Source organism: Trachemys scripta, chromosome 11, assembly GCF_013100865.1.
Source record: "Trachemys scripta elegans isolate TJP31775 chromosome 11, CAS_Tse_1.0, whole genome shotgun sequence".
NCBI lineage: Eukaryota > Metazoa > Chordata > Testudines > Emydidae > Trachemys > Trachemys scripta.
This window is the reverse complement of record NC_048308.1, coordinates 7230578-7244615: the sequence shown is the minus strand read 5'-3', so window position 1 is coordinate 7244615 and position 14038 is coordinate 7230578.

Here is a 14038-nt window from a genome sequence, read left to right as displayed (position 1 = left end):
CTTTTAATGCAATTGCTGGTGGAAAGGAACAGGGACCATGTATCCCTAGTCCACCACCAAGTGTTCTATGGACCACAGATCTAATCCACCTTCAAGACAATATGTTAGTGAATCAGTAGGTGGCACTCTTCCTTTTGTGCTTATCCTGAGTTAATTATCTGATGTTGAAATATGGGCAGTGCAATCCCAGAGAGGCCGTTATGTGTAAGAGATACAAGACTTGGAATCTGACTAGAGAAGGTAATTAAAAATCCCATCCTACTCTTAGTGAGAGCAGGGTTATTTATCCTGTTAGCCTGGCAGGTTACATCACCCATATCCCCCATTAGTTTCAGTCAGAAAAAGTATTCTCCATTGTCTGTCCTGAGCTCTGTTGTATACTGTCAAACATTTGTTGTGTTTCATCCCAGAGTTGTCTACATTGGAGTGAGTGATCCCTCAGTGTTTGTATATTCAGTTTAAGTTTTTAAAATTTCTTTAGTACAAAAAATGCGGCATACATAAGATTTTTTTTATTTGATAGATTTTTTTTTTTTTTTTTTTTTTTTTAAAGACAACTTTGCCCCAGAATAATTTCTTCACTGGCATTTCTGGAAGAGCAAATACTCATGTTAGCCATACCTGTGTGGAATAACTCAGAGAAAATTTCTTTTCTGAGCACAGAAATGCTGCCTCTTTCCAAGTTCCATTTACTGAGTTGTTGAGTGATTATTAATTATGTAACAGTGACATTTTGTAAAGTGTCATCAGTAGACGCTAGTGAATTGGAAATAAGAGAATGTCTTCCACAAAAATGAACTTGTCAAGCCTGCTCACTAACTGGTTTGTGGGACATAGGAGATGGGGATATAATCATGCAGTAATCATAATACTCTATTTTCCTCAGAGATGAATTAGAAAAAAATATTATGTAAAAGACAAACCAATTATAAGGGGCCAGGACATTGGCAGTCTGGCCTAGCGGTCACAGCTCAGCTGGGGTCTGCAAATCAGGGATGGTAGTCACTGAGCAGAAGTCAGAGGAATTGCAAGAGCCAGGTTTGGTAAGCAAGAATCAGGATCCAAGACTAGAGTTCAGAGGTAGTACCAGGCTGAAAGCAGGAGGATGGAATCAGGGTCAGAGTGAGGCTTGAGTAGAAGACCGGAAATCAGAGATAGAACCAGGCTGGAGTCAGGAGGCAAAAGTCAGGGTTAGGGTCAGGCTGGGATCAGAGACTAGAAATCAGGAGACAAGCTAAGGTTGGGATTTGCAGCAGGCCAAAGTCTGTGTGACAACTTCCTGGGGTAACCCCTAGGGTTAAATACGGTACTTGGCCAATCAGAGGGTCACAGGGTACTGTCAATTCTGGCTTATTTGGGTGGTACTTCCTGCGGCACTTACTCTCTGTAGTGCTCCCTGGCTGGGGTTCTGCATGGCCTCCCAGGGGCACTATGGGAACATCAGCCATCCCAGGCTCTGCAGGTCCCAGTCCATGGACCCTTATGCCAGTATTAAGAAATTCTAGAATACTCAACACTCAAATTAATGGTAACTAGGACCCCATCAACCCCTTCAGAGAACCAATAATTACATCATCTCTCTGAAATATTCAGTGAGTACTCCAATTGTACAGCAGAAACGGTAGCTCTCCAGTGAAGATGGCATTGAGTCTGAACACCACTGAACTTTGGGGAACTTCAGATCTGGATCTAATCCACAATTTACAGCTGATGCCTGTCTTTATAGTGGGCAAGGCTAAATCCCCAGATCAGTATACCCCTGAACTTTAGATCCATAACTGAACTTTGAACCCATCTTTGCTCGCAATCCTCCATGACCCATATATATATAAAATGTTAAAAAGTGAATGTCTTCATTACCAGGCTAGCTGCATCTCTGACCCCTTTCTCTGGTTTCTTCGAGTACACCCTCCCAGGCATCAGGTCTCATGCCTTTACCTGTGCTAGGGTGGAATCACACAACTTTCCCATTCAGACCAGATGATGGGCTACAAATCCTGTGGGATCAACCATGTTTCCTAACAAGTCCAACTGGGTTTGTTGCTTGCCTTCAAGAGATTGTGATCAGGAGTAAATACAGTGACCAGACAGCCACTCAAGCTCAAGTATATTTTAATACTAACAGTAGACATAAGAGGAAAAAAATAAAACAGTCTTGCGCAAGTCTATCTTACCTTGAGGCTTGCCAATCCTAGGCAGGCCTCCCTTTATGCTCTCCCAAACAACTGACCCTTGACAACTAGACAGAGAGTCACTTTTATACAGTCAAAGGTCCTTTGTCTCAGTTTCCCAAGGGTTTTGGCTCTGCTGCCCAAAATCAGTCCAGGGCACTTAGCAGGGTGTTGGAGGTAGACTTCAAAGTGAATGGCTTTTCCATTTTCCCTGGAGTGTTAGTAGATAGACGACTATATGAAGCCATTGTACTCTTTCCTGCCTACATGCAGACAGCCTCGTATTGAATTAACCCCATGTAGTCATACAGTAAACCCCTGTACAACAATCAGACAAACACGTAGTACATATACCATTCATAAGTTACAGAACAACCCATACTCTCGTTTTGTTGTGAAAATTTTCTAAAGATCACCTTTTGTTCCATGTCAGAACAAAAACAGATTTTGAAACCTGGAAATGTTTCATGAAAGGGAATTGTTGTTTTTTGGCCAACTCTAATACAAAATGCCGTAAATGCTAACCAAACTCACACTAGAAATAAGATGCACATTTTTAACAGTGAAGGTAATATCCAATAGACCCACTTACCAAGGATTGTGATGGATTCTCTATCATTGGAAGTTTTAAATCAAGATTGGATGTTTTTCTAAAAGATATGCTCTAGTTCAATCACAGCTACTGGACTTGAAGCAGAAATTCAGGGATGTCCTATGGCTTGTGTTAAGCAGGAGGTTACATGCACAAATGGACAGAATTCATTGTTTTACCTTCTTATCTAAAGCAAACATAGGCTTAACTGCTTTTTAAATCATGTGAATCTAGGGCAAACTACATAATCTATTCAAGTCATGCACCTACCAGAGCAGAGCAGTCTACAATATTATGAATAAAATTATATAATAAATTGAAATACATTATGAGAGAATGACAATAGTGTAAAACACATTATTCTTTAGAATAAGTTTTCACTTTCCAAGACTGCCTATGTTCAAATATTTAGATGTCGCTGTAAGACTTTTCCATTATGTAGGGCCAAAACTCGAAATCTCGACTGTGTCAAAACTCCCATTACCTGTGTAATGTGTGTAGGATTTGGCCTATGTGAAGAGTCATGCCATAGACCAAAATTAGCCTTCCAAATCTAAAGAAGATCATAAATTCAAATTGCCATCAGATAAGCTGCTGTTTCTCTCAAGCACTCTTCCACTGTACAGGGGACTAACCGCTCATACAGAGCTTATTGCAGGATCCAGGCCAGTGTGAAGTTCAAAAACTTTCCCATGGCGACATGTCAAATTTACCTCAGAGTCAGAAACAGAACTCAGATCTCCTGATCCACATCCTGGGCTTTCACCACAGGAGACCACTCTTCCTCTCTTCATAAATACATCAATCTGGCATACATATATTGTTGTTGTTGCATAGCAAATTTACATAATGAAAATAGAATCACCGCTGTATAACAGTTAAGAATTTCATTTTTGTATGTTTGTTCCTTTTAATAAATTTTACTTTGCCCCAAGCTCTTCATTTTCTGTTAAATATGTTTGCAGACATGGCAGAATTGCACAAGAGGAATAAAGAATGAGTTCCTTAAGCTGATTACATTTACGGGAAAGTATGTGTGCCAGGCAATTAAAGAACTTCAGTGTTCAGCTTATACAACGTTAGCTCACCTCTATCATCTTTGCTAAAGATATCTACAACTTACAACCATCGCTGTGCGTCACAACAGTGGGATCAAAGATTACTCATCTAGCTTAAAGTGTTGGGTTTTTTTATTTGAAGGGGAAAAAACACACCACCTTTGAACTTTTACACTCCTGTGTGTTTTAGCTGTGAGTCCTAAATGGAGTCTCCCATAAATAATTCAAGATCCTCAGTTTCTTATTTTAGCATGAGAAGTCTAATAGTACATGACTTAAAAGAATCCTAGCCAAAATTCTATTAAATCCTCTAAGTCAAAAGGAAAATGTAAGAGATTTAATAGAGGATTGTAAAACAATGTTTAATTAAGATGATGTTATTTAGTGCGGTTAAATGATCTTGTTTAGCTCTCTCTATATTGTTTTATAATACTGGTTAAAAATTGCTAAACTAAAATTAAATTATAATTAGACAGGTGAAGCTATGAAAAAGACCACAGACAATTTTGTAATGTTTCTTCCTTGGGATAATTCCCAACATCAGCAAACAGTGAAAGGATAAAAAAGGTGGGTGGTTCTATTTGCATTACGTAGTGAGTATTTCTTCAGAAACTATCTCAGAAAACAAACATAGAACAGTTTTTTCCTTCGAATTACATCATCGTCACGATTGGACCAGTTTAGCCAGTTTATTCCAAGGAGGAAATTATTCAGATTTCATCATTACAGTTGATTCAGCGTTCGTTTTTGTTTGAAAGAAAATATGCCTCATGCAATTTCTAACCACATCTCTTGAAAGGACTTGATCCTGTTGTTGTTGAAATCTATAGGGCATTTTGCCTTGATTTTACTGGAGGCAGGATAAGGCCCTATAACAATTGTTTTTGATAATTTTTTAGTTATTTTAGGGCCTAGGTCTGCAAACCTGAGTCCTGTGGAGTAGTCCTCTTCAGAAGCCATGATGTGAGGGCTGATGGTGTATGTGGAAGAAAGTAAATAGGGTACACATTCACCATCCACCACCAAAATAAACTGATAAAAAAATCCTCTGAATAGGCAATGCTCTGTCCCGTGGTAGTTGGGGGAAGAGAAAATCTTTAATTGCTCTGCAGAAACCTATCTGGTAGGTTCAGCAGCTGGATTGGTCTCCAGAGAGAACCACGTGTAACCTTGATTGTGATCACCACGTGTTATCTGCAAATGCTGCCACCTCCCTACTCATCCAACTTCTCCAGATCATTAATAAATATATTAAACAACACAGGCCCTAGTACAGAATCTTGAGGCCCCTACTGTTAACCTTTTGCAATGATGAAAATTGATCATATTCTTTGCTTTTGGTCTCTTGGCCAGTTTTGGATCCATGACAATACTATATCTCTCACTTATTACTATTCAGCTTCTTTAGTAGCCCCTTGTGTCTTGTGTTGTCAAAGGCCTTTTGGAAATCTAAATACATTATGTCAACGGCTTCTTCTTCATCCACTACTTTATTGACACATTCAAAAAATTCCAAGAGATAAACAAGACACTATTTTCCTTTGCAGAAACCAACCTGGTTAAACTCTACCATATTATGATATTTCAGGTGTTTTGTTATTCTGCTTTTCATTATCATTCCAACCAATTTGTCATGTGCAGATGTAAGGCTTACTCGTCTATAATTCTCAGGATCACCCAATGGCCTTTATTAAAATTAGGTTCACCATTTGCTACTCTCCAATCACCTGGAACGGGGGCTGTTTTTAATGAGAGATTGCATATTTTTGTGTGCTGCTCAAAAACTTCTTATTTAAACTGCCTCAGAAATCTTGGATGCATATTATCTGGGGCTGGTGACTTATTGCTTTTTACATTATCAATTTGCTCTAGCACTTCTTCTTCTGATACCTTCAATTTCCCGGAGCACCTCATTTTTGTTGCCAAAAAAGAGCAGGCCTGGGGTAGATATTTCCCCAACATCCACTGTGGCAAAGACAGATGCAAAAAAAAAAAAAAAAAAAAAAAAAAAAAAAATCATTCAGTTTCTCATCCATGTCTTTATGTTTTTAATTATTCCCTTTAACCCCTTATGACCCAGCAATTCCTTTGTCAACTACCTGCTTATGCTATACTTAAAGAATCTCTCATGCTGTATTTTTACACATTTAGATATTTGCTCTTCTAAACCCAGTGTGATTAATTTTCCTCTTACTTATTGCCTGCTGTACTTTATAATCCTGCTTATTGGCTTCCTGATTTTGTACGACTTCTTTGTCATGAATAGCCTCTCGATTCTTGCCATTTCTCTACATTGGATTGCTCCTCGCCTTTGTGATTCCCTTTTCGTTCAGCAGTACACATCTTCTGAGACTTTAAAAAAAAAAAAAGTCGTTCCATGCCACCGCTAAGGATTTTACCTTTAACTTTAGGGGACCTTCTTAATTAACTTCATTTTACTGACACTCTCTCTTTTTAAAGTTTTTGGTTCCCTGCCTGCCCCTTCAATGTTTAACCAAATTATATTGTGATCACTCAGACTTAGTGGCTCAGCTATCATCTCTTCCTGAATTAGCTTCTGTGTGTTACTTACGACTAAGTCAAGAATAGCCTATCTTTCTGTGTGCACTAGAATTAGCTGTTCGGAGAAATTGGTTCTCTACTTCTGGTCCTGTTGTGCCACTTAACCTGTTGTGAGTAGTTGCAGTCCCCCCAATACAGTCATTCTGTTAGCTTTTGCTGCCTCTCATCTCTCAACATTGTGCACTCAATTTCCTTTTCTTGATTCAGAAGCCAGTAGTATAGTGCTACTAATATATTTACATTCTTATAGCTTGGGATCTATAGCCATATAGATATAACCATGTGATCCCTCTTCACTCAGACTTTTTATCACACTACCCAGATACAGGACGATTCCTCTACCTCTTTTTCCTAGCCTGCCTTTCAAGATCCCCACTTTTTTCTTTTTTGTCATCATTCCACCAAATTTATGTAACGCCTATTATATCAAATATCCTCATCCATTGCAAGGCAATCTAGCTCACCTATTTTTGCCTTTAAACGTCTTGCATGTGTATATAGACAACTATAGTTTTTATTCTTGACTAGGTGTGTGTTTTCCTTTAACTTCTTGATCTCACATTTGCACAGAATTTACCTCTATTGATATTATGAATAGGGCTGTCAAACATTTTTTAAAAATCGTGAGATTAATCGTGCTGTTAAACAACAATAATAGACTACCATTTATTTAAATATTTTTGGATGTTTTCTACATTTTCAAATATATTGATTTCGATTACAACACAGAATACAAAGTGTACAATGCTCACTTTATATTATTATTTTAATTACAAATATTTGCACTGTAAAAAACAAAAGAAATAGTATTTCAATTCACCTCATACAAGTACTGTAGTGCAATCTCTTTATCGTGAAAGTTGAACTTACAAATGTAGAATTATTTACACAAAACTGCATTCAAATATAAAGCAATGTAAAACTTTAGAGCCTACAAGTCCACTCAGTGCTACTTCTTGTTCAGCCAATCGCTCAGACAAACAAGTTTGTTTACATATGTAGGAGATAATGCTGCCTGCTGCTTGTTTACAATGTCACCTGAAAGTAAGAACAGGCGTTTGCATGGCACTGTTGTAGCCAGTGTCTCAAGGTATTTGCGTGCCAGATGCACTAAAGAGTCATATGTCTCATCATGCTTCAATCACCATTCCAGAGGACATGCATCCATGCTGTTAATGGGTTTTGCTCAATAACGATCCAAAGCAGTGCGGAATGACGCATGTTCATTTTCATCATCTGAGTCAGATGCCACCAGCAGAAGGTTGATTTTTTTTTTTGGTAGTTCAGGTTCTGTAGTTTCCGCATCGGAGTGTTGCTCTTTTAAGACTTCTGAAAGCACGTTCCACACCTCGTCCCTCTCAGATTTTGGAAGGCACTTCAGGTTCTTAAACCTTGGGTCAAGTGCTGTAGCTATCTTTAGAAATCTCACATTGGTACCTTCTTTGCGTTTTGTCAGATCTGCAGTGAAAGTGTTCTTAAAATGAACATGTGCTGGGTTATCACCCAAGACTGCTATAACATGAAATATATGGCAGAATACAGGTAAAACAGAGCAGGAGACATACAATTCTCCCCCAAGGAGTTCAGTCACAAATTTAATTAATGCATTATTTCTTTAACGAGCATCATTGGCATGGAAGCATGTCCTCTCGAATGGTGGCAAGAGCATGAAGGGGCATACGAATATTTAGCATATCTGGCCCGTAAATACCTTGCAATGCCAGCTACAAAAGTGCCATGTGAATGCTTGTTCTCATTTGCAGGTGACATTGTAAACAAGAAGCAGGCAGCATTATCTCCCGTAAATGTAAACAAACTTGTTTGTGTTAGCAATTGGCTGAACAAGAAGTAGGACTGAGTGGACTTGTAGACTCTAAAGTTTTGCATTGTTTTGTTCTTTTGTGCAGTTATGTAACAAAAAAAATCTACATTTGTAAGCTACACTTTCACGATAAAGAGACTGCACTACAGTACTTGCATGAGGTGAATTGAAAAATACTATTTTTGTTCATAATTTTTACAGTGCAAATATTTGTAATTAAAAATAATAATATAAAGTGAGCACTGTACACTTTGTATTCTGTGTTTAATTGAAATCAATATATTTGAAAATGTAGAAAAATGACCAAAATACTTAATATATTTCAAGTGGTATTCTATTGTTTAACATGTGATTTAAACCACAATTAATCACGATTATTTTTAATCAACTTAAATTAATTAAATTAAATAAATTAATTTGAGCTAATTGAGTGAGTTAACTGCGATTAATCGACAGCCCTAACTGTTATATTAACAACATCTTTAACAGAAGTCTCACTTGTATGCTCTTTAGCTTCCACTGGCTTCCCTGAGCTAATAGTGTAAACATCCCCCCCCCCAACCCAATCTTCTTTTTTTTTACATGCCAGCAGCCTGGTTCTGTTTTGATTAATGTGGAGCCCTTCCCCTCTGTATAAGCTCCTCCCTTTCCTCAAAATATTCCCCAGTTCCTAATAAACTTGGACCCTCTTTAATACATGAACTTCTCAACCACACACAAAGGCCCTGAAGTTCCCTTGATCTAGCTGGATCTATGCATGAAAATAGACACATTTTGCTTCCAGGACCTCTCTCCTACATCAGTGGTACCAATACATACCATGACCACAAATTCCTCCCCAGCATTTTCAGGTATGTCAACTTCACAACAGATGAGCACGTCAACAAGCTGTTCTAACGGTCACCAAACACCCAACTATATGTTTCTGATTATGAAGTCTCCTATCAAAATAGCCTGTCTTTGCCACCCCACTGTAGTTCCATCTCTTGGAGCATCCTTCTCACATGAGGAATTATCAGCCTCCACTATCCCAGTCTGAAGGAGGGTCCCATCTAAAGAGGCATGTCCCTTCATTCTGTCTAAGTGTCCTTCCATCATTAGACTTGTTGCCTCAACTGGAGGATTGGGGAAGTCAGTTCTGAGGTGGGCCTACTTAATGATGTCCCTATATGTCATGTCTAAACACAGTTCTCTCTCTTCTCTCTCTCTCTCTCTGCTCCTCCAGTTCAATAACTCTGGTACCTGGGTTCTGAGGGCCAAGAGCTGCTAGTACATGTAGGATACTTGGCCACAAACCAAGTAGTCACATGTTCTGCACTCTGGGCAACAATCTGGGTAGCACTCCCTCTGGTCAGCCTGCTGCTGGTCTTCTTCCTGCATAGTTAGACTGGCTTTAAATTCTGAGTAGAGTTTAATCAAATTTATCTGGGGGCTGTTAATTATTCAGAGAAAAGGCTTTATTATTATAGTTTGAATTCTTCAGTCTGCCAACCTATGCAGTTAAATTTGGAGCCAACTTCCCCCCTCCGTGCCTAACATCTACTCAGTCCAAGCTCCCCTGTGCTCACTCCATCTGTTGCCTTCTCACTCACTCTGGGGCCTCTTCTTGCTAAGAAAGGCCTCTCACTGCCTAGCTCTGTTGCTACCCAGAACAAAGGCCAAAAGCATTAGCTCCTCCCACCTGCTTCAGGTGCTGATGCTTAGTTTCCTGAAATCTGGCTTCCAAGAGCCTAGCAAAAAGCCAAGTCTAACTAAGGTCCCAGAGTCCTTTGAGTTAAATGCTCACTTCCACAAGGGGAGAAGCTGAATGTTGGGAACAAGAAGCATGGGGACATTAGTTCAGGGGGAGTACATAAGGGAATAAATGACTGAGGAAAGGTGAAGAAAGGGTATTTCTTTAAAGAAAAAAAAACGCACCCACCAAACCTGTGCCTATCACCATACTAATTGTCATGCCAGTATTTTGTATCCCTTTCCATTCCATTTGTCGTCTTAGATTGCATGTATTCTGGCACAAGGAACACACCTTCCTCTGTGCTTGGAAAGTACCTACCACGTGTTGGATGCTATTGCAGTCTAAAGAGTAAATAAATAACAAAGATGATAATAATTGGTTAAATCAGCCATGATTTGGTCCACTGTATCCAAACCACAATTTGGCAAGAGCAATTTCAGACAAGAACTACCCTCTAGCATTAGACCAGCTGTTTCTTCAAAGCATATCATGGAAATCTTGCAGGGGGAGCAGGTCAATTATTTCCCAACAGATGAGCAAGAAAAATCTTGACTGTGAAGTCAATGGGATTACTCAGGGGCTTAAAGTAAATCATGTGCTTAAGTTCTTTGGCTGGATCAGAATCTACATGCAGAGATACTCATTTAAAAAAACAACATATTTTCTTCAAAAGGTCAAGCTCAGAGCAAGTTGAACATCCAATATGTCATCTATCAGGAAACTCAATCCTATATTCCTCAAGTAATTAAAACAATTTCCTAAGTGTCGTCACAAAAGTTGAGATCACCTTGAAATAGCTGGAGCCTTCTGGTAGGTTCTTCTTGGGCCCTTGATGCTAAAACACTTTTCCTTTCAGTTTGTTGACTTTTGGCTGAAAGCTGGGTGTGCAGTATGTATATAGCTTATACAGGAGTTTCATTTCTTTTTGTTGTTGTTGTTGTTGTTGGGGTTGGCCAATCCATGGCATATTTAAACATTTGTTGGTATTTGCCCTAGCATTGGGCAGTGGGAGCATTATATATCTAAACATATACAGGTTTTAGGACTTTTAAATGTAGACTGCACAAAACACTATAGCATTTAAATGATCAATGAACAAGCCAAAAACTGAACAGTCGTTAATTTGCTGGGTGACCAATAGATCTTTCCCATCTCTCACTTACATCTATCTGCTCCTTATAAGTACTTGCTCAATGAATCATTGGCAAAATTGAGATTCCTACAGTGCGTGAAATATCAGGGCCCAGCCTCATCAGAAAACCAAACATTGCAACTTCATTAGAAAATTAATTACAATCAAGAGCCATTTGAAAATTTGACACTTCCTGATTTAGTTTGTTGTATCATCACCTTTCAATCTGTATCATATTTAGCTACCTATAAAGAGACCATAACACTCAAACTAGAGTGTGATCATTTCTGTTTCACTTTTTACTAATTCAAAGTGCAGGACATACTCTATTAGACTGATACAGTCATTGACTGATCAGATGCCCTGCACAGTAAATAGGAAGATTAACCATTTTTATATTTCTAGGTCATTATTTTTCCATCACCAATAAACATGAAATAAGAGTGAGAAATTATTGCTCAGAAGCCTACAGAAATGATCTTATAGTTACCACTCTATTATATCAGTAAAAGGTTGCAGTAAAGGAACTTGAATAGAATTTCATTTTTCTTCAGTATCTACAATGATACCCTACTAGAAGCATTACATAACCCGTCAGGGAGTTATGTGCCTTTAGATCACACTTAATGTCTCATCAAAGTTTATTCTCACAGGAAAGAAAATCATAATTTATTAAATATGAATACATGATGTTAAGATTGATTTTAGTGTAGTTATGAAATATTAATTGTTCTGTGGCTAAGATGATGCATAGGTCATATAAAGATCACATATGACAGATAGTGTATTTTTATTACACTTATGTCAGATACATCCCTAATAACCTACTTTATATGTTCTTGTCTCCTTGTTTTAGAAGACATTTAAATCACAATGTTCAGGGGAGCTGTTATATTCCAAATAATTTAGAAGCCAAGGGAAAAATACTTTAGAAGTTTCTCTTTGGAGAGCTTGGTTCGGTATCTGAATTCAGGTGGCAGGACTAATTAACAGGCTCCATTTCCATTTAGTCTGAGATACCATCATGAAGCCATTGGGGCCTCCTTCTCAATCTACTACGTATATTCAGCCCTAGTAGACTCTGGCACTGTTTCAACACTGAAAGGATTTGGTGGTCTAAGCCTACTTCTGTGACTATATTTAACCACATCAAAAAGCCACTTCGTCGTTCAGTACAATAGCCAGAATCCCGATCCACAGTACAAGGGAATGCAAGAGGGGTCAGGGCTGAGGTACATGGCTTGAGCAGTGTGGGGAGTTTGCATATCCTTACTCTTGGCACTAGCTGGTAACATTCAATCCTCTATTTCAAAACCACCAAATTTGCCTTACCCTTTTTTCTTCTTTTGGTAAACAGATTTAGTGCTATTGACTGAAAGGCATAGAGACTGCAGTCCTATTTATCAATCAAACAGCTAGAGCACAAGCAAAAGTAGTGAAGCAGTGTAGACTTCCAAGCCCTGCCCCACCAACATGTTTTAACCTTGACCTAGAGGATGACAGCAAAGTTCAGATTCCAGGTCCATTCAACCCCTGGCTTCTGCTGGGACTTCAAACAAGGGTGACTAACTGTGATAGTGAATTATACACACTGTCTTCTACTATAATAAAAGAAACTTTGGTGCCTACAGAAAGGACAATAACGGAGTGATTCATTCCCTGGAATATTTTAGTTGCATAACAAAAAACACTGTCAAAACTAATAAACCCCAGAAAAAGAGGATATTTGATCAGAAGGTCTCTGTTTTCAAGTGGGAGTCAATTCCTTCTTTGATACAAGCTTACTTCCTGATGAAGGCCAACACAAATGACTGTGCATCAAAGATAACAATACTTAGTACATACACTAGCACTGTACACATTAAGGAGTTAAACTTCACAATACAGAGTAATTCCATGGACTTCAAATGGAGAACAGGCCAGGTCCGACCCAACTGAAAGCAATGGCTAAATTCCAATGGCTTTCAAAAGGGAATAGGATCAGGCCCTGGCTCCAGATATGCAATGGTGTAATAAAACAGAGTTTGGCCTATAATATAGAAAAACCCTTTTTGTTAGTTGGTTGGACATGAACAAGCCCCGTTCAACTTAAACACTCCCCTCTATCAGAGAAGACAAAGTTAGGCTAAACCAATCGATATATGTGCTATCAATGTATAAACCTCCAAGAGTTTAGAGAATTTGGGTTTGCAATTAACCAGATTAAAGCTTTTTCTTACTGTGATAAACTAATTCTGAGCTTGCACTGTTTGGTAAATTTTCAAGGTACCACCCAGAAGTAATTACTAAGTGTATTGTATAGTTTCAATGACTGGAAAAACAGTCAAAACATTGAAATGGACTGTAAGCATCAATACAAATTCTTCCATCCTGAAGTTGGCCAATATGCAAACATGGGTTATATATTAATTTTTGTCATCCCTGATTGATATCTTGATTAACTGCCAGAAGGCATTAGACCAGGTGTTAACTATGTGCAGATTGGATGCACTGTTCTGTGAACTTCATGCTGTATTAGAGGCACAGCTATGCCCAGTTGGAGCACTAAGCCTTTGTTTGATCTGGCAGAACTAGCTGCTCCCCGGGGCCAATGCCATAAAGAAGTTTCTGTTAAAAGCAGCAGTGCTCAATGTAGAAAAATTGCCCCTCAAAAAATTAGCATAGTACAATGAAGAATGCATAATATTAGGCAAATGACAGCTGCTCAGCTGAAACAATAGCTAGGAGATGGCTTTTGCTGAAGTGCAGGTCTCATGTACATTAATTTACTAACTGCTTGGAGAAAAGAAAAAAAAAGGGGAAATCCAAACCCTTAAGACCAACTTATGGATCTATCCTGCAATTCTTATGTGCCCCAACCCTCCGTGGTATCAAAGAACGTAGATTTCAGCATTTAATCTGTAGCATTCATAAACTAGGGAGTGACTGGGTGAGTGTAGATTGGCAGCAAAAAGTTTAGTCTACTA